The sequence below is a fragment of the Mirounga angustirostris genome, unplaced genomic scaffold, assembly GCF_029215605.1.
Source record: "Mirounga angustirostris isolate CCGP_5_RB_7025 unplaced genomic scaffold, mMirAng1.0.hap1 SCAF_8, whole genome shotgun sequence".
NCBI lineage: Eukaryota > Metazoa > Chordata > Mammalia > Carnivora > Phocidae > Mirounga > Mirounga angustirostris.
In genome coordinates, this window is record NW_026991716.1 from 56,142,506 (window position 1) to 56,167,047 (window position 24,542).

Consider the following 24,542-nt stretch of genomic DNA (forward strand, 5'->3'; position numbering starts at 1 on the left):
CAAACATTTCAAGGAGAATTTATGTCAATTCTTCTCAAATTCTTGCAAAAATAGAGAGAAGGGAACACTTACAACCTCATTTTATGAGGCTACCACTACTCTGATACTAAAGCCAGACAAAGACACTACAAGAAAGAACAAAACAAAAAAACCTATAGACCAACATACCTAATGAACATAGAAGTAAAAATGCACAACAAAACTGGATTCAACAGCACATTAAAAGAATCATACATTATGATCAAGTGAAATTTATCCCTGGGATGCAAGGATGGTTCAACACACACAAATCAATTAATTGGTACTTCATATTAATAGACTGAAAAATTAAAAAAAAATCCTATGCTCATCTCAATAGATGTAGAAAAAACATCTGACAAAGTTCAATACCCTGTCATGATAAAATCTCTCAACAAACTAGGTATAGAAGGAATTTACCTATAAAGCATTGTGAATCCCAACCACTAACCTTACGAACAAAAAACTTAAATGTGCCCTAAGGAGAATTTTTATTAATGTTGTTAATATTTGTTATTATTTTTGTTCGTATTTTAAGTAGTAATAAGGTGTCAGTGAATATCCCTGGAAAAGTTCTGAGTCCCTCTTATCTCTTTATTTTGGGATTTCTCTTTCATGTTGGGAATCCTCCTCACATGCCACATGTCTGTCTCTTCAAATTTAGTATAAAGGACAAAAAATCCAATTGAAAGAACATGTGTGAACAAAATGCACTAATTACTGAACTTTATTATAGGTAAAAATATATAGCCAAACTTATTACATGAGGACTTCTACTACTGAAATCTATAGGCCCTTTTTTGTGAAGTTTTCCAGTTTTTTTTTTTTTTTTTTTCCAGATAAGGGTTATCTAATGACTGGGTTGGACACTGTAGACATGGACAGAAGAGAGCTCTAGGTTTGTCAGACTACCTAATGTCCCTGTTTCAGCTCCTTTGTGTATTCACTCAAGTTGCAGATGACATGATCTTATACATATAAAACCCTAAAGATTTCACAAACAACAACAACAAAACTGTTAGAATGAACAAATTTAGCAAAACCTCGGGATATAAAGTCAAAATATAAAAATTGTGTTTCTCTATACTAACAACAAACTATCCAGAAAGGAAATCGAGAAAATCTTCTATTTACAATAGCATTAAAAAGAATAAAATACCTAGGAATAATCTTCACCAAGGATTTAAAAGACTTGGACACTAAAAAATATAAAACATTGATAAAATAAATTAAGGCAGACACAAATAAATGGAAAGACATCCATGCTCATGGATTGGAAGAAATGTTCATACTACCAAAGTCATCTTATCTACAGATTCAAAGCAATCCTTATCAAAATTACAAGGGCATTTTAGGAAAAAAATACTAAAATTCATATGGAACCATAAAATACCCCAAATAGTTAAAGCGATCTTGACAAAGAACAAATCTGGAAGGATCATGTTTATTGATTTCAAAATATATCACAAACTCATAGCAATAAAAACACTAAGATAAAGGCATAAAGATAGACATACAGACCAATGGAACAGAATAGAGAGCTCAAAAATAAGTCCATGTATATATGGTCAACTGATCTTTGAATACAGAATACACCATGGGAAAAGAATAGTCTTTTCAACAAATGGTGCTGGGAACCTGTATATCCATAATGAAATTGAATCCCTATCTTTTTTTATTATATTTTTTTATTATATTCAATTAGCCAACATCACACACAAAAATCAACTCAAAATGAATCAGACTTAAATGTAAGATCTGAAACTATAAAAATTCTCAAAGAAAACACTGGGGGGAAACTTCTTGACATTGGTTTAGACAATGATTTCCTGAATTTGATCCCAAAAGCACAGGCAACAAAACCAAAAAGAGACAAGTGGGACTATATCAAACTAAAAAGCTCTGTACAGCAAAAGAAATAATCAAGAGTGATAAAGCATTCTATCCATTAAGAAAAAAATATTCGCAAACCACGTATATTTCCTGCATATCAAAATAAATAAATAAATAATAAAGAACTAGAATAGAACGTTCTCCAAAGAAGCCACACAAATGGCCAACAGATATATGAAAAGGTGTTAAACATCACTATTCATGAGGAAAACACAGACCAAAACCATAATGAGAGATCACCTCACAGATGTTAGTCTGGTTATTATTTAAAATTAAAAAAAGGGTAGGGACAAGTGTCGGTGAGCATAAAGAAAATGTTTTATGTTTTATACAATGGACTATTATCAGCCTTATAAAGGAAATCCTGTCATTCACGATAACATGGATGGACCTAGAAGATATTACGCCAAGTGATATAGGCTAGTCACAGGACAAATACTGCATGATTTCCTTTATATGAGGTATCTAAAATAGTTAAACTTGCAGAAGCAGAGAATGGAGTAATAGTTTCCAGGAGCTGGGGAAGAGCTGGAAAGGTGGAATTGTTTTTCAAGGGGTATAAAGTTTCAGTTATGTAAGATAAATAAGTTCTAGAAATCTCATGTACAATGTAGTATCTATAGTTAACAAGATGTATCATGCACTTTAAAGTGCCTAAAGAGGATAGATCTCACATTAAGGGTTCTTACCAAAAAAAAAAAAAAAAGGGAAAAGAAAATTTTGTTATTAATAGATGCTTATTACCTTGGTTTGGTGATGGTATCATGTCTATTTGAATATATTTAAACATATTAAATTTGTGAAATTTGCATATATCAATTATATCTCAATAAAACTAAACAAAGGATATATTCATTATTATTTTTTTTTAAGGCTGTTCACATTTTGGCTTAATTCCTGTACCTCTTTTATGTGTGGGTACCTTCTGACTGAACGAAGTCAGGTGGCCCATGGAATTTAAAAATGTTTAAACACACTTTTAAAACAGCCTTTGTTTTCAGTACTCATAAGCTCTATCTATCTAAGCCTTTCTTGGGTTTTTCCAATTGCTTCTCATTGGCATCTGCTTCTATAGGCCCTAATTTTGACCTTTCTCCGTTCTGCTAAGTCACAACTCTCTACCTGCTCTTTACTCACACATGTTTATGATTTGATATTGCAAATGTCCTAATTTTCCAGAAATGGAATTGCATTTCTATTCCTTATTTTTTATCTTTGAAAGAGAAAGGGATGTAAATGTCTGTACTACCTTGAAATTTGACATAATCAGAAATGACAGCTGGGAACAAAGAAGAAAGGGATAGAAGTGTCTTCACTTCATTATCTTGAAATGAACAGTTAGAAATGAAAGTAAAGGACAGACACAAGATTGAACTTGCAGGTGACTGAGTGGACACAGGAAATGAGTTCAGTAAGTCCAGAATGCGTCTCACCACCTCCAGTATTTTTGCCACAACTGTGTTCTCTACATTGTGACAAATCTTTTGTCATATTTGTTTCCCTACACATTCATAAAAATCCAGTAGAGTTATTTTTCAAAACATATAAAAAATTAACTGTGGGTTAGTGAATATAAAATTTGGAGAGTTAGGTTCAAGTTTCAAATTTGTTACAATCTAGTCATATACCTTCGGTTTATCACTCTTCTCCTCATCTCAGTTCTAGTTCTAAAGTTTTGACTGTTCCAGATACTTTATATTTTTTTAAATTAATTCCTTTTAAACATTATGTTGTGACTGCTATTTTCCCCTGCTTTTTACACAAGATTCTGAGACAGAGCTTGCCCAAGTGGTAAGGCTATATGGCTGCAAATGACTAGACCAATATCCTTCAAAGACTCAAAGTCAGGAACACTACTTTTTTTTTTAAATTTTATTTTATTATGTTATGTTAATCACCATACATTACATCATTAGTTTTTGATGTAGTGTTCCAGGATTCATTGTTTGTGCATAACACCCAGTGCTCCATGCAGAACGTGCCCTCTTTAATACCCATCACCAGGCTAACCCATCCCCCCAACCCCCTCCCCTCTAGAACCCTCAGTTTGTTTCTCAGAGTCCATCGTCTCTCATGGTTCGTCTCCCCCTCCGGGGTTATATTGTTTGACCACCTAGCAGTGTTGACCATCACCACGTTGGGTTTTGTGACACTAATTCCTCATCATTTCTTCTCAATATCCTACAAAGATGTCTCTGATGTTTACCCTCACAGGTCAATATTTTCAAGGCTTTATTCAGCCTTCTCTTCTTATGTTAAATATGATATTTGCATGAATTACTTATTCTCCTTTGCTTCAACTGTCTCATGTATACCTGTATGTTCCAACTTAAAAATTCTACCCCAGAATTCTGATATGCCTAAGATTTAAAAAAAAAAATTAAAGATTTTTATTTATTAGAGTGAGAGAGAAAGCGCACATGCATAAGCGGGGAGGGGGAGGGGCAAAGGGAGAGGGAGAAACAGATTCTCCCTAGGAGCAGGGAGCCCAATGCCAGGCTGGATCCGAGGACCCTGAGATCATGACTTGAGCCCAAGGCAGATACTTAACTGAATGAGCCACCCAGGTGCCCCATGCCCAAGATTTTATATTCAAATTCCATCTCTCTCTGAATATTTCTAGAAATTCTGATCAAAATGTCTCTATAACTTTTTATCATATTATATTATCATACCCCCCCCAAAAAAACGACTTACTTCCCTTCCTGGTTCCTCATTTTCTAACTGCCAACATGTGAGGTATCACAATTTCTGGTCTTAATTACTACAATTACATACTATTTTGCCTCCCTGCCTCCTATCTCTCTCTCTCTTTTTTTTAAAGATTTTCTTTATTTAACAGAGAGAGAGAAAGCCAGAGAGAGAACAGAGCAGGGGGAGTGGGAGAGGGAGAAGCAGGTTCCCTGCTGAGCAGGGAGCCCGATGTGGGGTTCAATCCCAGGATCATGACCTGAGCCGAAGGCAGACGCTTAACGACTGAGCCACCCAGGCGCCCCTTCCTAGCTCTTCTGATCAAACTTCTACCCTGAGTGATTCTTCTAAACTGTAAATTTTATCATGGTATAACCTATTTAAAATCCTTTAATGCCTTGGCATAAATTTTAGTGTATATTTTATACTATTTAAATTAGCAAATAAACTTTGCATTTTCTATTGTTAACTTTCTGATTGCCTATTTTATCCCCAACATACTTGTTAATATGAACCTCAAGACATTATTTTGGTTCCAAAATATGTTCTGAAATTTCATTTCTCTGTGCCATATGTAAGTTTTTCTTCTATGTGATATTACTATTATTCAACTTTTAAACTTCAGTTCAAATGTCATCCACCACAGAGGATTTCCCATGACTCCTCTCTACTTTTGTGGACTCTGTTGTGGTGTCTCACAGCACAGTGTTGGCCTTTCTCTCATAGCAGGAACCTCACTGTAAGATTATGGTTTGGTTTGGTTTTTTCCCCTATTTCTTCTGTTTGTTGTAAACTTCGATTTTTATTTACAGATTTTTTTTGTATTACCAAAATTTTTCTTAGCATGCAGTAAAATATTCAGTAAGAAATTTTCAAAGGGAATGAATAGGGGAAAAGGGAAAAATGAAGAATTTGAATCATGGATTCTCTTACAAAATCATAAATTGATTCTCCTTTGTAATGCTGCCTTACCTTTCTCAAGGAGTTGTTATGACAGTGATAAAATGCCATATAAAAGCATTTTACAAATATAGAGCCATACATTGTTATAAAACATTAATACATGCTAGAACTGATAAATGAATTTAGTAAGGTTGCAAGATCAAAAATCAATATGCAGAAATCAATTAGTGCATTTCTAAACAATAATGAAGCATCAGAAAGAAAAATTAAGGAAAAATACCATTTACAATTGCGCCAAAAATAATAAAATGCCTAGGAATAAATTTAACCAAGGAGGTGAAAGATTTGTACTCTGAAAACTGTAAAATACTGATGAAAGATTAAAGATAACAAAAATAAATGGAAAGATATTCCATGCTCATGGATTGAGAGAATATTGTTAAAATGTTCATACCCAAAGCAAACTTCAAATTTAATGCAATCCCTATCAAAATACCAAAGCATATTTCACAGAACTAGAACAAACAATCCTAAAATTTTTATGGAATCACAAAAGATTCTGTATAGCCAAAGAAATCTTGAAAAGAAAAACAAACAAAGCTAGAGGTATCACAATTCCAGATTTCAAGTTATATTACAAAGCTATAGTAATCAAATATTATGGTACTGGCACAAAAATAGACACACAGATCAATGGAATAGAATGGAAAGCCCAGAGATAAATCCATGATTATATGGTCAAATAATCTTCGACAAAGGAGCAAGAATATGCAATGGGAAAAAGACAGTCTCTTCAATAAATGATGCTGGGAAATCTGGACAGCTACGTGCAAAAGAATGAAAACTGGACAACTTTCTTGCACAATATACAAAAACTCAAAATGGATTAAAGACCTAAATGTCAGACCTGAAATCATAAAAACCCTAGAAAAGAACACGGGGAGTAATTTGTCTGACATTGGCTGTAGTGACATTTTTCTAGAAATGTCTCCTAAGGCAAGGGAAACAAAAGCAAAAAATAAACTATTGGAACTACATCAAAATAAAAAGCCTCTGCACAGCAAAGGAAACAATCCACAAAACTAAAAGACAACCTACTGAATAGGAGAAGATATTTGCAAATGACATATCCAAAAAAGGGTTATCATCAAAAATATATAATGAACTTATACAACACCCCACAAATAAATAACCCAATTAAAAAATGGGCAGGAGACATGAACAGACATTTCTCCAAAGAAGACATACAGATCATCAACAACACATGAAAAGATGCTCAATATCACTCATCATCAGAGAAATGCAAATAAAAATTACAATGAGATATTACTTCATGCATGTCAGAATGGCTAAAATCAAGAACGCAAGAAACACATGTTGGCAAGTATGTGGAGAAAAAGGAACCCTGTGCACTGTTGGTGGGAATGCAAACTGGTACAGACACTGTGGAAAACAGTATGGAGGTTCCTCAAAAAATTAAAAATAGAACTACCATAATCTGGTAATCACACTACTGGGTATTTACTCAAAGAATACAAAAACACTAATTCAGAGGGATACATGCACCCCTATGTTTATAGCAGCATTATCTATAATAGCCAAATTATGGAAGCAGCCCAACTGTCCATTGGTAAATGAATAGGTAAAGATGTGATATACATATACAATGGAATATTATTCAACTATGAAAAGAATGAAATCCTGCCATTTACAACAACACGGACAGTTGGTCTAGAGAGTATAATGCTAAGCAAAATTAGTCAATCAAAGACCAATATCATATGATTTCACTCATATGTGGAATTTAAGAAATAAAACAAAGGAAAAAAAGAGGGGCAAACTAAAAACCAGACTCTTACCTATAGAGAAAAAAAACTGATGCCTACCAGAGGGGAGGTGGATGAGGGAATGGTTGAAGTAGGTGAAGGGATTAAGAGTACACTTATCTTGATAAACACTGAGTAATATATGGAATGGTTGAATCACTGTATTGTACACCTGAAACTAATATAACACTCTATGTTAATTTTTCTTAAAAATATACTCAAGAGTTCAGATTTAATAAAATAATTAAAAACATAAAAGAAACACGTATTAGGTAGCATGCAGTGGTGAAAAGCTTCACACAGTTGAAACTGAGATAGAGATAAAATCTTAGGATCCTCTATTAATGCCTGAGTATGCTTTCCACAGGAATCAGAACTTTCTAAAATCAGATGTTTTCTGAATAAACCGGGATGTTTATTCCCAATTTATATGTGAAAGTTTTGTTAAATAGAAAAGCACTCTACAAATACAATTTATTATTTATGGTTAACTATTAAATATCTCATACAATCAAATCACTGTGCTAACACTGCAGGGAATATAAATTCCCAGAAGAAAGTAGTATATTTAATGGAAAGTATATGGGCTTTCAAATCCAGCAAGTTGAACTTGGTCTTGAAGTCTGAGTGTCTTCATGTAAAAATGGAGTTATTAATACCAGTGCTGTCCATTTCTTGGGATTGTATGGGACAAAGGAGAAGATCTATGTGACAGCTTTTAAAAGCAATGAAGCTCAATATAGATGAAGGGTAAGGTTTTATGAAAAGCAAAAAAAAAAAAAAAAGGATATGAAGAATATAGAGGAAAACCCCTGGTAGCCCTCTGGCAATGAACAGTTCAAGCTCTGATTTTCCAACAGAAAGGTAATTTCTATTTGGCTTTAGTCATCAGCTTTATGCCTGTGACCATAGGTCCATGTCTTGAATTCATATTTCAGTGCTGACAGACACACACAGACATACACCACATACACAAAATAAGATGTATTGCTTCAAATTTCCTTTGCTCAGCTCATATATTAATACTGGTTTATGACTACTATAGAACTACTTCATATTTTCTTTCTTTAAATAGTCCAACTGTCAACAAGTGGTGGTAATGATAACTTTTTTCTTAGATTGCTTACATAGGCACTGAGGTTTCTTGTTCCCCATCTAAAAATTCAAATAAGAATTTGAATTTGAAGTGAAATGCTTCTTCCTGAGGCACCCTAGCATCTGGAAATATTTTATTGTGAAGACCACCTTTCTCATCCTTGGCCTACGCACTAAAACTCTCAAATCTCTTCTCTCTTCAGTGAAATGCGGTCTCCTGTGTTGACTTTTCTTTCCCCAACTGAACACACACACACAACACACACACACACACGCACACACACACATATATATTTTATTCTTTATGCTCTCTAATTTTTCCAAAACATATTTATGTTGTCAGCAATCTAGTCCCTTCTGAACTAAATTGCTGAAATTTAAGGTCAAGAATCTGTGTCACAACCACAGTTATTTCTGTTTTCAAATTTCTCATTGCCATTTCTCAGCTCTGGTTTTCAAAATCTCATTTTGTACCACCTGTGGCCCTCCATTATTTGAATGCTTATGTCTTGTAGTAGATTTTTGTGTTTATTTTTAGTTGATTTCAACTGCTTCTATCAGTTTTTATTTTCTTGTATGTATTTTAAAACTCATTTTTATAACAGATAAACTCTTTTCTTTTGAATACATATAAATATTTTGTAGAGTTTAAAAACATTTCCATTCAACATAGTGTATTTTAACTATAAAAAGGAGCTAAAGCAAAGCTGAATTGCCACTTTTTTTTCACAAAGTTAAAGATTCTAGGATGAAATTAAACACAGAATTAAAATTACCCATATGCTTCCCATGTGAAAAACATAAAAGTCAATCTTCCTATTTTACAATTCTAAAATTGGAAATATCTCTGCCACTCTTAAAGAAAGAAGTCCTGGGCAGGTATACAGTGGGGTTAAGCGACTGGAGAAGGCATGTCCCACAGGAACTGCCAGTGTAGTTTAGTTATTCTCCTCAGTTAGGTACAGCCAGGATTGGAAAATCATGCCACATGGATCAAAGCCTGCCTGCTGCCTATTTCAGCACTGTCCATGAGCTCAGAGTTATTTTTACAATTTCAAATGTTGAAAAAAAATGTAGAATATCATTTCTAATACATAAAAATTCCATAAAATATCATTATCATTGCAATTTCATTCCTAGGAATATATCCAAGAAAAAATAAAACATGTGTCTACACAAGTACTTATACATGAATGTGCATAGCTCAAATGTCCATCAATTGATAAATGGCTAAATAAATGTGGTATATCCATACAATGAAATATTCTCCAAGAATTAAAAAAAAATTGCTGCTATATACTACAACATGAATGAATCTTGAAAATATTATGCTATGTGAAAAATGACAGATATAAAGAAAACATATTGTATGGTTTCTATATGAAATATCCAGAATAGGCAAATCTGTAGGAACAGAAAGAAGATCAGTAGTTGCCAGAGGTTTAGGGGAAGAAAAACTGGGAGTTAAGAAAGTGTTCTGGAATTAAATAGTACTGAATGTTGCATGAATTTGTGAATTTACTATAAACAACTATACTGTACACTTTATTTTAATGTTATGTTAATCACCATACATCATTAGTTTTTGATGTAGTGTTCCACGATTCATTGTTTGTGTATAACACCCAGGACTCCATTCAGTATGTGTCCTCTTTAATACCCATCACCAGGCTAACCCATCCTCCAACTCCCCTCCCCTCTAAAACCCTCAGTTTGTTTCTCAGAGTCCATAGTCTCTCATGGTTCATCTCCCCCTCCGATTCCCCCCGCTTCATTTTTCCCTTCCCTTTTTTTTTTAACATATAATGTATTATTTGTTTCAGAGGTACAGGTCTGTGATTCAACAGTCTTACACAATTCACAGGGCTCACCATAGCACATACCCTCCCCAAAGTCTATCACCCAGCCACCCCAGGCCTCCCACCCCCCACCATTCCAGCAACCCTCAGTTTGTTTCCTGAGATTAAGAATTCCTCATATCAGTGAAGTCATATGATACATGTCTTTCTCTGATTGACTTACTTCGCTCAGCATAATACCCTCCAGTTCCATCCATGTCGTTGCAAATGGCAAGATTTCATTCCTTTTGATGGCTGCATAATATTCCATTGTATATATATACCACATATTCTTTATCCATTCATCTGTCGATGGACATCTTGGCTCTTTCCACAGTTTGGCTATTGTGGACATTGCTGCTATCAACATCGGGGTGCACGTACCCCTTCAGATCCCTACACTTGTATCTTTGGGGTAAATACCCAGTAGTGCAATTGCTGGGTCATATGGTAGCTCTATTATCAACTTTTTGAGGAACCTCCATACTGTTTTCCAGAGTGGCTGCACCAGCTTGCATTACCACCAACTTTGAAAGAGTGAATTTTATAACATGTGAATTATAAGAAAAAGTATTTTTTAAACAGATTTCAAAAGAAAAAAAAATAAACATTTCACTTTCTCACTTTTCAACAGTTTTACTGTTAAATGTTCAAGAGACTATAAATAGATAATATAGATACCCAGAGTAAGTACATAGACACATAGATACATAGATAAATACATAGAAGGATAGAGATAAAGATAGATATTTTCTTTTTCTTTTTTTTTTTAAAGATTTTAATTATTTTTTAGAGAGCGAGCGAGAGAGAAACAGCATGAGAGGGGAGAGGGTCAGAGGGAGAAGCAGGCTCCCCACTGAGCCGGGAGCCCGATGTGGGACTCGATCCCAGGACCCTGGGATCATGACTTGAGCCAAAGGCAGACGCTTAACCATCTGAGCCACCCAGGTGCCCCAAGATAGGTATTTTCAACCTTGTTTCTGGTTTATAGACTTCTTGAAACTGATTTGAAGTTGTTTACCCTTTTGAGGTAATTTTTGTTCATTATCTCTCCAAATATTGCTTATGCACCATTTTTTACCACCTGTCCTTTTGAGATCCCAAATACCTACATGTTATACCTTCTTTTATCCTTTTTAGGTCTCATTCTATCTTATACATTTCACAACTATTCAACTGTTTGAGTTTCATTCTGTATTATTTATTATAAATTATACCTATATCTTTAGTTGTGTTTCATTTGATGTTATACTCCTATATTTGATTACTGCCTTTTTATTCAATTTTAGAATTCTCACTTGATTTTATTATAGCTTCTCAAACTTGTCATTATTTCTGTGAACCAAGAAAGCATGTTTATTTAAAAGTCTCACTCAAATATTTGGAGCCCCTGGGGATCATCACTATCCTCTATTTTGTTTTTGTTCAAAACCAAGTTGTCTTTTCTTCTCATGTCTATGATTATTTATGAATGGGTTACTGACATCGTATTTTCAAAATTGTTTGTGGAAAGTTATGTGAGGCAAGAGATGATGTTATCTTTCCTCAAATTTCATATATTTGCTTCTGGAAGGCCAGTAAATTCAGTAGCAGTCTAGTATCCCCATAATCTAATTTCAAGAACTGAGGTGCTTTGAATTGGGCCTGTAATCCATGCAAGGGCTTATCTGTTTCCAAGTCACTCTTCCTCTTAAATTCTAGTTCCTCTGTGGCTTCAGCCCATTTAAAAGAAGAAGTTTTACTACACAGTTCCTTTTCAGTACCAGACAGTGGCTTTTTTGTCCAGTCCTTGAAGGCTGTCAAAAGTACTGCTCAATCTCTTAAACTCATAGACAACTTTTTTCTACAAATGCTCAAAGTGAATGTCATGTCATATCACTTGAATATCTGTCTTCTTCAACACTTTGGATTGGTGAAAATTACTACCATTTTACCTCTCCTATATATTAAAACATATTTTACAAATTTTAAGCTTTGTGAGTTGTTGTAAGCAAGAAAGTTGATCTACAAGTAGCCCCTTGTTCCTAAAAAATGAATTTCTCTTATGGGAGAGAAACTAATACAATTTTAGTTTCAACAAGAATAGGATCATGCTACCTACTGCAGCTTGCTTTTATTATATAACAGCCTATTCCTCTGAGTTGATAGATAGATACTAACCCAAACCTTTTTTTTTTTTAAATATCTGCAGATTAAATAACTGCAAAAATATCACATTACCCTATGATGTGAAAATCTCACTGTTTATTCAACCATATCCTTCTTGGTAGATACTTCAGTGTCCTTTTAGTCTTTATATTTATTCTTGAAATCACCGAACATATATTTAAGGACTAATGTATTAGTATACTTTTGAGCAATTCATATATAATTTTTGTATTATTTTCTATAATGAATCTGCTTTTATACAAAGAAGAAATTCATTCTTTTTTTTTTTTTTAAGATTTTATTTATTTGACAGAGAGAGACACAGCGAGAGAGGGAACACAAGCAGGGGGAGTGGGAGAGGGAGAAGCAGGCTTCCTGCCGAGCAGGGAGCCCGATGTGGGGCTCAATCCCAGGACCCTGGGATCATGACCTGAGCCGAAGGTAGACGCTTAACGGCTGAGCCACCCAAGCGCCCCCATTCTATTATTTTTGACTAGTCAATTATCTTATTCTTCATGAAATCAGATTGGAAGCAGGCAAGAGCTGACCAAGTATTCTTTATAAACCCTACAGAGAGAACTCAATGTCTACATGAAGCACACCTAAGATCTGCATTGTACATGATGCAGAAGCAAATTTGGTGATTGTTTAGTTAATAGCAATGGTAAATATTTTGCATGAGTATTTAACTATTATTCCTCAAATGTATAAAAATATAAATATAAATGTATGGTTTATCATATTCTATTTTTCAAAAGTTTAAATTTTAATAGAACATATGACAAAAATCAGAAAATACAGCATAAATTTACTTCTCTTGAGTATTCGCTTTTCTAGAGTTACAGTAAATCAGCCACCATGAGATGTGTCTGTCTTTTAATTATGGCTACTTCTTACCATATTAAAACAATTATTTTGAGTTAACAACAAAACCTGGAACAGAGGTATTCATGGATTATTTTAAGGCAAATATGATTTTGGAAAGATAAAAAGTCTATTTGTACTAACTTCCAGCTATCATATCCAAAGTTATGCCAAACAAAGTATTTTACACTCTACAGTGTTTCTCAGATTTAGAGTACATTTACTCCTATCTTCTTCACTATTATTACATATTTAAGAATACCTAACTGAGGGGCACCTGGGTGGCTCCATCAGTTAAGCATCCAATTCTTGATTCTGGATCATGATCTCAGGGTCATGAGATCAAGCCCTGAGTTGGTTCTGTGCTGGGTATGAAGCTTGCTTATGATTCTCTCCTTTAGCCCTCCACCTGCCCTGCTTCTCCAAAACAAAAAACAAAACAAAACAAAAGGCAAAACAAAATTAAAAACCTCACTGAAGAGCTGGAACAACTTGCTTTGGTACTGTCCATATTGAGGAGAAATTAAACAGAATATACTAGGCCCTAGCCCTGAAAAAAAAAAAAAAAAAGTGCAGATACAGTGTGTGTTACCTTGAATTGTATGCAATAAAATGGAAAAGAAAAAGCAAACATCGTTTTAGTGCAATCTTCTAAAAATGGGAAACTTCTTTCACCTGAAGGAACTATTTTTGTAACAAGACCATGATGGTGTTATAAAGTAATTATAGGGACATTTTCCTAATATGAGTGACTCATTTTGGAGAACAGCTAAATGAGTCAATTACCAAAGAACCTCACTGTGAAAGGGTTAGATTTTTATAAGCTTTAGAACAGACACACACATACACACACACAGAATAAGGTGTATAATAGAAAAGAACTGTATCTCTATAATGAAAGTTACACGGGGCTTATTATCATGTGGAAATAAACACCCGATTTTTAAAACAAACTGACATTTTCATGGGGTGTATATTATATTAACCATTTCCTAGGACCAAAAAGAGACTTACCGTTAAGGTATATTTTGCAGTGAAAGCACTTCCAGATGCCCCAGCAATGCTAAAATTCTATGATTTTAGGTGGTGATTGAAAGTTCTAAAAATGTCTTTATATAAGTCAATTTAATGAACTAGAACTTACCATTTTAAAAGGTCAGAAAATAACTACCAGAACTATTACTACAAGGTTACCAAAATGTCTAAGCCAAAAATAGTTTCAATAGCTCGAATACTAAAAGTGGCTTATTCCCTCACATTTAAGCACTATAAAATACTGGTAATCTGAAGAAGTCTTGAGATACATTTTAACACATGAGAACAATATTAAAGCAACAGAAGAATTACCACAAAGTAGCAAGGCTACAGAAATCTCTAACATATTTAACAAAAAAACCCCACTTTTTTTGAGGACAAAACATTCATATATTTTCTATTATCACTTATTTTAAAGTTAGATAATAACCGTTGTATGGCTCATATTGTGACAAAAATGAGAAATGAATTTTAAGATACAATGAGATCCACCAAATGATAAAAGCTCCTACCATATTTTTTCCAATACTTCCAATACTTATAAGTATCTTTTAAGATGGGCTGCTGAAGGTCATTATCACCTCATCTAAATGTTCTCTCTTTTTTTTTGTCTTGTGAAACTTTCAACTATTTTCTCTCCTCAGGGCAACTCCCACAGACAATGAATAATTTAGTCATAATTCTAATTAAAAACTGAGTAGGAGCCCCACAGCTTGTGAAAGTTACAAGGCAATGTCACTAATTATTTGTTACTTCAATTTGTGGACTGAAACAGTTCTGGGCAGCTGCAGGAAAGTATATGTAGAATAAGCAATCGGACTAAACCAGTTTCTCAAAAATACTATTGAGATATTACCGATTTCATAGTTATTAGGTCTTATGCACTCTTCTAATTGCCTTTATCATTTATTTCTTCCATCTTTCCAGAAAAAACATATAAGCTGTAATAATGGATTATTCATAGCTAATTCTTATATTAGTCTTCTACAAGAACTAAAATTTAACTTTTAAATTTTCAATGTTTTTATTTCAAGTTATAATATCACAAAGTCTAGTATGCTATCCTTGATAATGGAGTTAAGCAGAAATACAAAGTATTTCAAACATAAGACTCCACAACACCAGATGTATATTTGTATATATTTGGTAAAAGCTCAGTACTAAAGTATACTACCTTAGATTTTCATGAAGCAATTTCTGCTGCTAATAAGAAAATTGTTGTCACGTGCATGGGAACAGTTCACAAAAACAAACAACAACAAAAAACCTGCTACTGACCCCAACAGGGCAGGACTGAAAAAGATCATTTGACCTCATTCATATATGTATCTTTCAGGAAAGTTTAAAGCTGAAAAATTCTACTAAATCCAATTAAAGTATTTTCCTTTAAAATGTTTCTTAAGACTATAATTTTATACATGACTACAAACTATTTTTTAAATATTGAGAAATTATTGGGGCACCTGGGTGGCTCAGTCATTGGGCATCTGCCTTTGGCTCAGGTCATGATCCCAGAGTCCTGGGATCGAGCCCCGCCTCAGGCTCCCTGCTCAGCGGGAAGCCTGCTTCTCCTTCTCCCACTCCCCCGCTTGTGTTCCTGCTCTCGCTATCTCTCTCTCTCTCTGTCAAATAAATAAATAAAATCTTAAAAAAATAAAAAAAAATAAATATTGAGAAATTATTCAATTATTTTAAAAATATTATTCTATTAAAAACAGTTTACTTACTACTTAGCTTTACAAAAAAGTATTGTACACCATACACATTGACAGTTAACAAACAGAATTGTATCAATTTAGAGAGTAATAATACAATATTAAAAAGATACGAGAGAAATTTGCCCAGATCCCAAAGTTCAGTTTACCTTTTTGACATACATCTTACAGACAGAACAAATGGCAAACAGACTTTAATGTAGTATCTTGCTCTCATAGAAAGCCCTAATATTCATGGAATTTTTCCTTGTTACCACAGTTGAGTTGTTAATTTAATTTTATGGAATTTTGTGATTCTGATTAAAATAATCCCAAGGTAAATCTATTAACTCATAGAAGGTAAAGTGAGTTACAGAAAATTTTTGTCCAGTCTCAGCCTTTTAAAAACAAGAATGTTACTACTTTGTCAATCCTGCCTGAAAGTTAGCTGATATGGGAAATATGCACTCATTAACACCATCTAGACTTCTTGGCTCCACTGTAACTTTGAATTTTAGTCCTGGACTTACACAGAGGAACAGACATAGGTTAGTAAGAATGCTAACTAAGAAACTGCCATTTGGAAATTCCGAAAACCCATACTATTGGCCTTTGAACTACCAGAAAAGTAGAAAATAGTGTAGAAGACTACATCTATATTTTAAAAAGTTATCTTCGAGTTGTTGAAATGACATGTATATAATATTCATGGTTTTCTTAAACTTTAAAAATATTTCACATATCTGTTAAAATATGCATTATTTTATATCCCTAATATAGCAATCAGCTATTCAAGTAGAGAGCAGGGAAGAAGATACAGTTGAACAGTTCATAAGGACAAAAACAATACACTTTAATTTGTTTAACTGAGCAATATAATGATTGAAAGCAGTTAAGGCATTGTAAGAAAAACATAGCTAATATGTTGGATCCCTGAGGTTTGTCACTGACCACCCTTTTATTATGAAGAAGACTAATTTTCTGTTGTAAATTATGCAGAATTAGACCATGTCTGAAACACTGTTTTCAATTTCCATCCTTAAGAATTCATTTAGAAAAAAAAAAAAAAGAGAGAACATTTAGATGAGGTGATAATGACCTTCAGCAGTCCATCTTAAAACTATGCCAAATAATACTTATTGAGGATATTTCAAAATTGAACTTGCACAAGAAAAGAATAAAGTCTTTAGTACTGCCATGAAAACTTAGAAGACACAGACTTATAATTTATCAGAACATAAAAACACAATGTAGTCAAAGGATCAAATTTGTGGTTGTATTAGTTAAGAAAGCAATATAAGTCCTAAAGCCTGGAAGTTAAAAGAAAACTTTACAGTTTTGTGCAAGGGACATTGATTTTAATTGAAATTGCCCACACTATAATTTGCAGCTTTTTGATGAGCATAATGAAGAAGGGGAATTTTGCTTTACAGGATTCTTGCAGAGGATTACGTCATGTTGGCCTAAGTTAGCATGGATAAGCTCATCCTATCTTAAAATACTGTGATGATGTGAAAGTCTTACTGCTTGTTATGTTATAGAAAATATTAAACTTCATTGATTTTTTCCATTTGTTTGTTCTTTTGGAACATGCTTTCTGAAAAGATGATGGTTTATAGATCATGTTCTGTAGAACTGTAAAATATTTAGCAGGAGTGAATGAGACAGGGAGAACTTCTTGTTACTTCACTGTAAATCTACTACCCTCTCCAAAATATAAATCAAACAGAATATAAATCAAAATAGAATAGGAGACTCATCAAATCAACTGTTAGAAAAAATACTATAATATTAGACACCAATAATTTTTCATTGGCATCAAATATTGGTCTTATGAAAAATATGTCCTCTGAAATACAACTTTTATATGAAAATCTACTACAAGCAACTATTATCAAAAGAATGCAATGATGGGTTATACAATAAATTTTTAATTTTCACATGCAAATATAAATAACTCAGGTTATCATTTTGTTAAGTTTTTTAAAGATGTTAACGAATGTTGCCTGCAGATTTAAGATTGGCAAATCACATGAAATAGAGCTTAATCTTCTGTTGATAAAATTATATGTGTAAAGATAACTGTTGCATTATATTCTTGAATTAATTACCTTGCTATTAAAGTAACAGTTAAGATTTGCTTGAAATTCAGTTCCATAATAGGGCCCATACGTAAAGCAATGTTATAATTACATTGACAGATTAAAATATTTTAACTAAAATTTCATCTATTCCCTTAACTAAACCCTAAGCAATTATAATGTATACAAAGTACTTTTCTTAAAGATAGCATATGGACTCAGACTTCAGACAGACTGGATAATAATATAGGAAATAGGACACACCCACACACATGATACAAAATAATAAAAGCTGCAAAACAGAAAATGCTATAAAAGGAACACAGTTTGGGTGATTCATAAATGTTAAAACCCACCTAAAAACAGACAGATGGTAAATCTACATATTCTTACAAAAGGTTATAATGACTGTTTTTTTATGAAGAAAGAAGACTGTGATAGAGAACATAATTTTATATAATAATCACATTAGATTTATAGATTTATACATGTTATAAACATGTCTTAGGAGACCTCCTATTGTCTATTACTGTCTATAAATATATTTTTTCCCATTATACTAAGCACAAGATAGATTGTAAATGGTTCCAGAAATAAAATTTCAAAAATAACTGTCATTTCTCCAACCTTTGAAAATGGAATCGCCACCAGGTTTTGTTTTGTTTCATATTTTATGAATTTCAGGAATCTTTGTGACCAGAATACAGTACCCCCCTACATTTGCCTAACCTAAGCACTGATAATTTATGACCATTTAAAGTTAACTGATAAGTCAATATAGTTTGAAAAGGATTGTGGATCATACAAATGATGAATTCTCTTAAAAGGTGTTTAAAAGATAAATTGATCTTTCATATGGTAGTTCTATTTTTCACTTTTTGAGGAAAAATACTGTTTTCCACAGTGACTGTACCAGTTTCATTCCCACCAACAGTGCACAAGTGTTCCTTTTTCTCCACATCCTTGACAACACCTCATGACCCAGCAAATCACACTACTGGGTACTTACCCAAAGAATACAAGAACCCTAATTCAAAGTGATGCATGCACCCCTGTGCTTATAGTAGCCTTACTTACTATAGCCAAGATGGAAGCATCCCAAGTGCCCAGTGATTGATGAATGGATAAGATGTGCTGTATATATACAATGGAGTATTATTCATCCATAAAAAAGAATGAAATCCTGTCAGTTGCAATGACATGGATGGAGCTAAAGAGTATAATGAGTATAATGCTAATAAGCAAAATAAGTCAGAGAAAGATAAATACCATATGATGTCATTCATATGTGGAATTTAAGAAACAACACAAAGGGGAAAAAATGAGAGAGAGAGAGAGAGAAATCAAGAAACAGAGTCTAACTATAGAGAACAAAGTGATGGTTACCAGGTGGGTGTAGGGAGGGGTGCTCTGATGAGCACAGAATGATGTATGGAAGTGTTATCCTGCACACCTAAAACTAATGTAACACTGCGTGTTAACTAATGGAATTAAAATAAAAACTTCAAAAAAAGATAATTTGATTTTTCAAAGTTTTATGTAATGAATTTAAAAGGCAGGAAAAAATGGTTTTCTTTTTAACAAGCCATTTTTGTTGTTCTTCTACAGGCTTGACTGATACATATAATTGTTGCAGATCATCTAGGTGGATCAACTAAACACAAAAAGATGAGGACTAAAAATTCTCAAAAAAACCTACAATGTATGTATTATAATAACATGACATGTTCTCTAAATAGCATATTTGAATCCTATATAGCAACTGATCATTCGTAGATGTTTTGAACTCAAACATAAAAGTTCAAACATTGGTTAATGTCAACGATATAACATACTTTTTTTTCTTAAACTAGCTTTATTCTCTGTCCATGGAATGGAAATCCAAATAAGCAACTTTCTGAAGTTCATCCTTATGGACAGTTTCATTAGTTTTAAAACCGCCAGCCTGAAGATGTCACACAACTAGACGAAAAAGCTTTTAATGAAAGAAATCACTTTTATTTTTAATAACAGTAACACTGAGACATCTGAAAAGGGTATTAAAGAGAATGAGAAAATTAGTTTTACCCCCCCCACCAAAAAATATTGGTCAAAAAGAGGAGGAGCTGATTTAAGCTAAGATATTAGTCACTGATTGAATTTAGGCATACTGAATTTGAAGCAGTGATAGATATTCAAGTAAAAGAGGCTACCAAATGTTTGGAAATGTAATTGTAAAACAGCAAGCATAGGAGACAGGCTTAGTTTATAGCATCAACTACTACATATCATATAGGTTATAATATAAGTTATAAAATTAGACAGGATATAGCAGATTTTAAAAAAGGAGAAAGAGAAGAAGAGCAAAGACTGACACTTGAGTGGAGTATACAATTAGGTGGTATGAGGAAGAACAGAGAGGCTGAAAACCTTGTAATCAATGGAGGGCGCAAAAAAAGAAAAAAAGAATGAAGAAAAATGAAGAATGAGGAGAACACTCTTTATGGTTGGTAAAAGGCAAGACAGTAAATTGTTGGTAAAGGTTTTCCTACTGGTATTACAAAATAAAGGGTAAATATGGATAAGCAGGTATCAGATCCTTAAATGTGAGATTATATATGAAAGTAAAGGTTTTGACAAGGAGATCTGAGTATAATCTATATGTGATGAAACAGCATCAATAATGAAGAATAGGTCAAGGAACTAAGATGGCGGAGTAGTGGGAGGACCCTAGGCTTGCCTCATCCCTAGAACACAGCTAGATAAATATCAAATCATTCTGAATACCCAAGAAATCAGTTGGAGGACTGAAAGAACAACCCGCACAACAGGAGGAAGAGAAGAGGTCACACTGTGGAAGGCAGGAGGTGCAGAGACATGATTTGGAAGAGAAACAGATCATGGGTGCTGCAGAGGGGAAGGAGCTCTGGTCAGGAGAGGGGTGAGAGGGAGAGAGAGAGAAAGGAGCATACAGGGGATTGCACAAGGAAAACACTTCCCCAAACCCACTGATGGGAAAATGAGAGGGTCTAATTTTCGTTAGTTTTATAACCAACAAGGTTCAAAGACTGGAGTTTTAGAGATTTGCCACATGGCCAGTGGGGAGCCCTGAGGGCGCTTCAGTGTTCCTTTGGAGAAGAAGGGTAGAAAGCCAGGGACTAGACTGCACGATCTGAGGATCCTGTGGGAGGCACTGGAAGAGAAGGTTCCCCCTTCTTGGAGCACATTTGGGAGAGGTGGCATTGCCTCTCTGGGGGAAAAAAGAGCCAGCAGGTGCCATTACGCTCCCCCCTCCCTTCAGCACAGGGGCAGAGATACCTGCTGAGATGGCTAACCTGGACACTGGCTCTTTGCTGTGCTTTATTCCAGACTCCAGGCCCCTGCACTTTGGTGCAACTGCCCTTCTAGGACAAACCTGCATCAATCCCAGCATGGCAAGACCCTCCCCCAGAGGAACAGCATGGACCATGCCATGCCAGGTTTCTAAAGTTGGGAGTTTTAAAACTCAGCCAACCTGCCTGAGATAGAACAGAGGTGCACTGTGCTGCCAGGCAGGCAGATGGCCCAGACACAGATGCGAAGGCAGGGATCTGAGGGACACCTGAGACATATGATGGGAAATTGTTTGCTTTTCTGGGAGGCCTTCCCATATAGCAGCAGGTGCAAACTCCCCTCTCTGGGGACAAGGGAGGCGGCTGGCACCATTTCTCTCCCCTGCCCCTTAGCATATACTTGAGTAAGCAGGACAGTGCCAAGAGTGGCGGCCTAAACTACTTACACCAAGCCCCACCCCATTGTACTAGGCAGGTGCTGCTTTTCTTGGGCATGTGTGCTGAGAACCGGAACAGTGGGCCCCCTAGAAGACCAGCACAACCCCCCACCTCCAACATGTACCATGTCTACTGACCACAGAGTTCTGCAAAGCTTCAGCTCTAGTGGAAAGAGCATCAGGCCTCTTTTAACAAGCAAACCAGAGCACACCTAGTTAAAACTCTCCACACTCTGGTCAAGGTCCAAATACTCCCCACTGAAGGTAAGGAGAAACTGCAGAGGAATGACCTGAGGGAAAGAGCAGCCCAAACACAACAGCAGAGCACACACAGCATACAGCAGAGACACATCCTGAAGCACCAGATCCTGAACAGTATATGCCCTCTTCTTCATAAAGCCATTACCCTTAGGAACAGGAAACATAACGGGCTTTCCTAACATATAGAAGAAGACAGAGACCTAGACAAAATGCCGAGATGGAGAAATTCATCCCAAAAGAAAGAACAAGAAAAGGTGACAGACACGGATCTAATCAAAACAGATATAAGTAATATGCCTGATGCAGAATTTAAAGCAACATTCATAAGGATACTAGCTGGGCTTGAGAAAAACATAGACCATAGACGACACCAGGGAGTCCTTACTACAGGGATAAAAGACCTAAAAACTAGTCCAGGCCAATATGAAAAATGCAATAGTCGAGATTTGAAACTGACTGGATGCAATGACTTAACAGATCGATTCAGAGCATTTCATCCTAAAGCAGCATAATACACATTCTTTTCAAGTGTGCATGGGTCATTCTCCAGAACAGATCACATACTAGGTTACAAACCAGGCCTCAACAAGTACAAAAAGATTGAGATCAGACCATGCATATTTTTAGACCACAACACTATGAAACTTGAAGTCAATCAGAAGAAAAAAATTTGGAAACACCACAATTACATGGAGGTTTAAGAACACCCTACTAAAGAATGAATGGGTTAACCAGGAAATTAAAGAATAAATGGAAAAATACATGGAAACAAATGAAAATGAAAACACGATGGTCCACAACCTTTGGGATGCAGCAAAAGCTGGCCTAAAAAGGACATATATAGCAATACAGGCCTACTTTAAGAAGCAAGAAAAATTTCAAATATGCAACCTAACTTTACAAAGAACAACAAATGAAGCCTAAAGCTAACAGGAGAAGGGAAATACAAAGATTACAACAGAAATAAATGATATAGAAACCCACCAGCAAAAAAAACAAGAACAGAACAATGAAACCAGGAGTTGGTTCTTTGAAAGAATTAATAAAATTGACAGGCTCCTAGCCAGACTTATCAAAAAGAGAAAGGACCCAAATAAACAAAATCATGAATGAGAGGAGAGATCACAACCAACACCACAGAAATACAAACAATTATAAGAGAATATTATAAAAAAATTATACGCCAACAAATTGAGCAATCTGGAAGAAATGGATAAATTCCTAGAAACATATAAACTACCAAAACTGAGACAGGAAGAAATAGAAAAGCTGAAGAGACCAATAACCAGTAAAGAAATTGAAGCAGTAATCAAAACTCTCTCAACAAATAAAGATGGCTTCCCAGGGAAATTCTACCAAACATTTGTTTATTTGTTTATTTTTTTTTTAGAGACTTTAAAATAAGTGATTTATTTATTTTTATTTTATTTTATTATATTATGTTAGTCACCACAATACATCATTAGTTTTTGATGTGGTGATCCACGATTCATTGTTTTCATGTAACACCCAGTGCTCCATTCAGTATGTGCCTTCCTCAATACCCAAATATTTAAAGAAGAGTTAATACTTCTTCTTCTCAAACTGTTAAAAAAAAAAAAAAAAAAGAAGGAACTCATTCTATAAGGCCAGCATTACCATGATTCCAAAACCAGACAAAGAACCCACTAAAAAAAGAGAATTACAGGCCAATATCCCTGATGAACATGGATGTGAAAATTCTCAGCAAAATACTAGCAAACTGAATCCAACAGTACATTAAAAGAATCCTTCACCATGATCAAGTGGGATTTATTCCTGGGCTGCTAAGGTGTCTCAATATTTGCAAATCAATCAACATGGTACACCACATTAATAAAAGAAAGGATAAGGAAAAATAAAAGGATAAGAACCATATGATCCTCTCAATAGATTTTTAAAAAAGCAAAGTACAGCATCCATTCATCATAAAAACCCTCAACAAAGCAGGGATAGAGGGAATATAACTCAATATCATAAAGGCCGTATATGAAAGACCCACAGCTGATATCATCCTCAATGGGGAAAACTGAGAGCTTTTCCTCTACAGACAGGAACAAGACAGGGATGTCCACTCTCACCACTGTTACTTAATATAATACTAGAAGTCCTAGCCTCAGCAATTAGACAACAAAAAAGAAATATAAGGCATCCAAATCAGCAAGGAAGAAGTCAAACTTTCACTATTTGCAGATGACATGATACTCTATGTAGAAATCCTGAAAGATTCTACCAAAAAACTGCTAGAACTGATACAGCAAGGTTGCAGGATACAAAATCAACATACAGAAATCTGTGGAATTTCTATACACCAAAAATGAAGCAGAAGAAAGAGAAATCAAGGAATCAATCCCATTTACAATTGCACCAAAAGCCATAAGATACCTATGAATAAATCTAACAAAGGGGTAAAAGATCTGTTCTCTGAA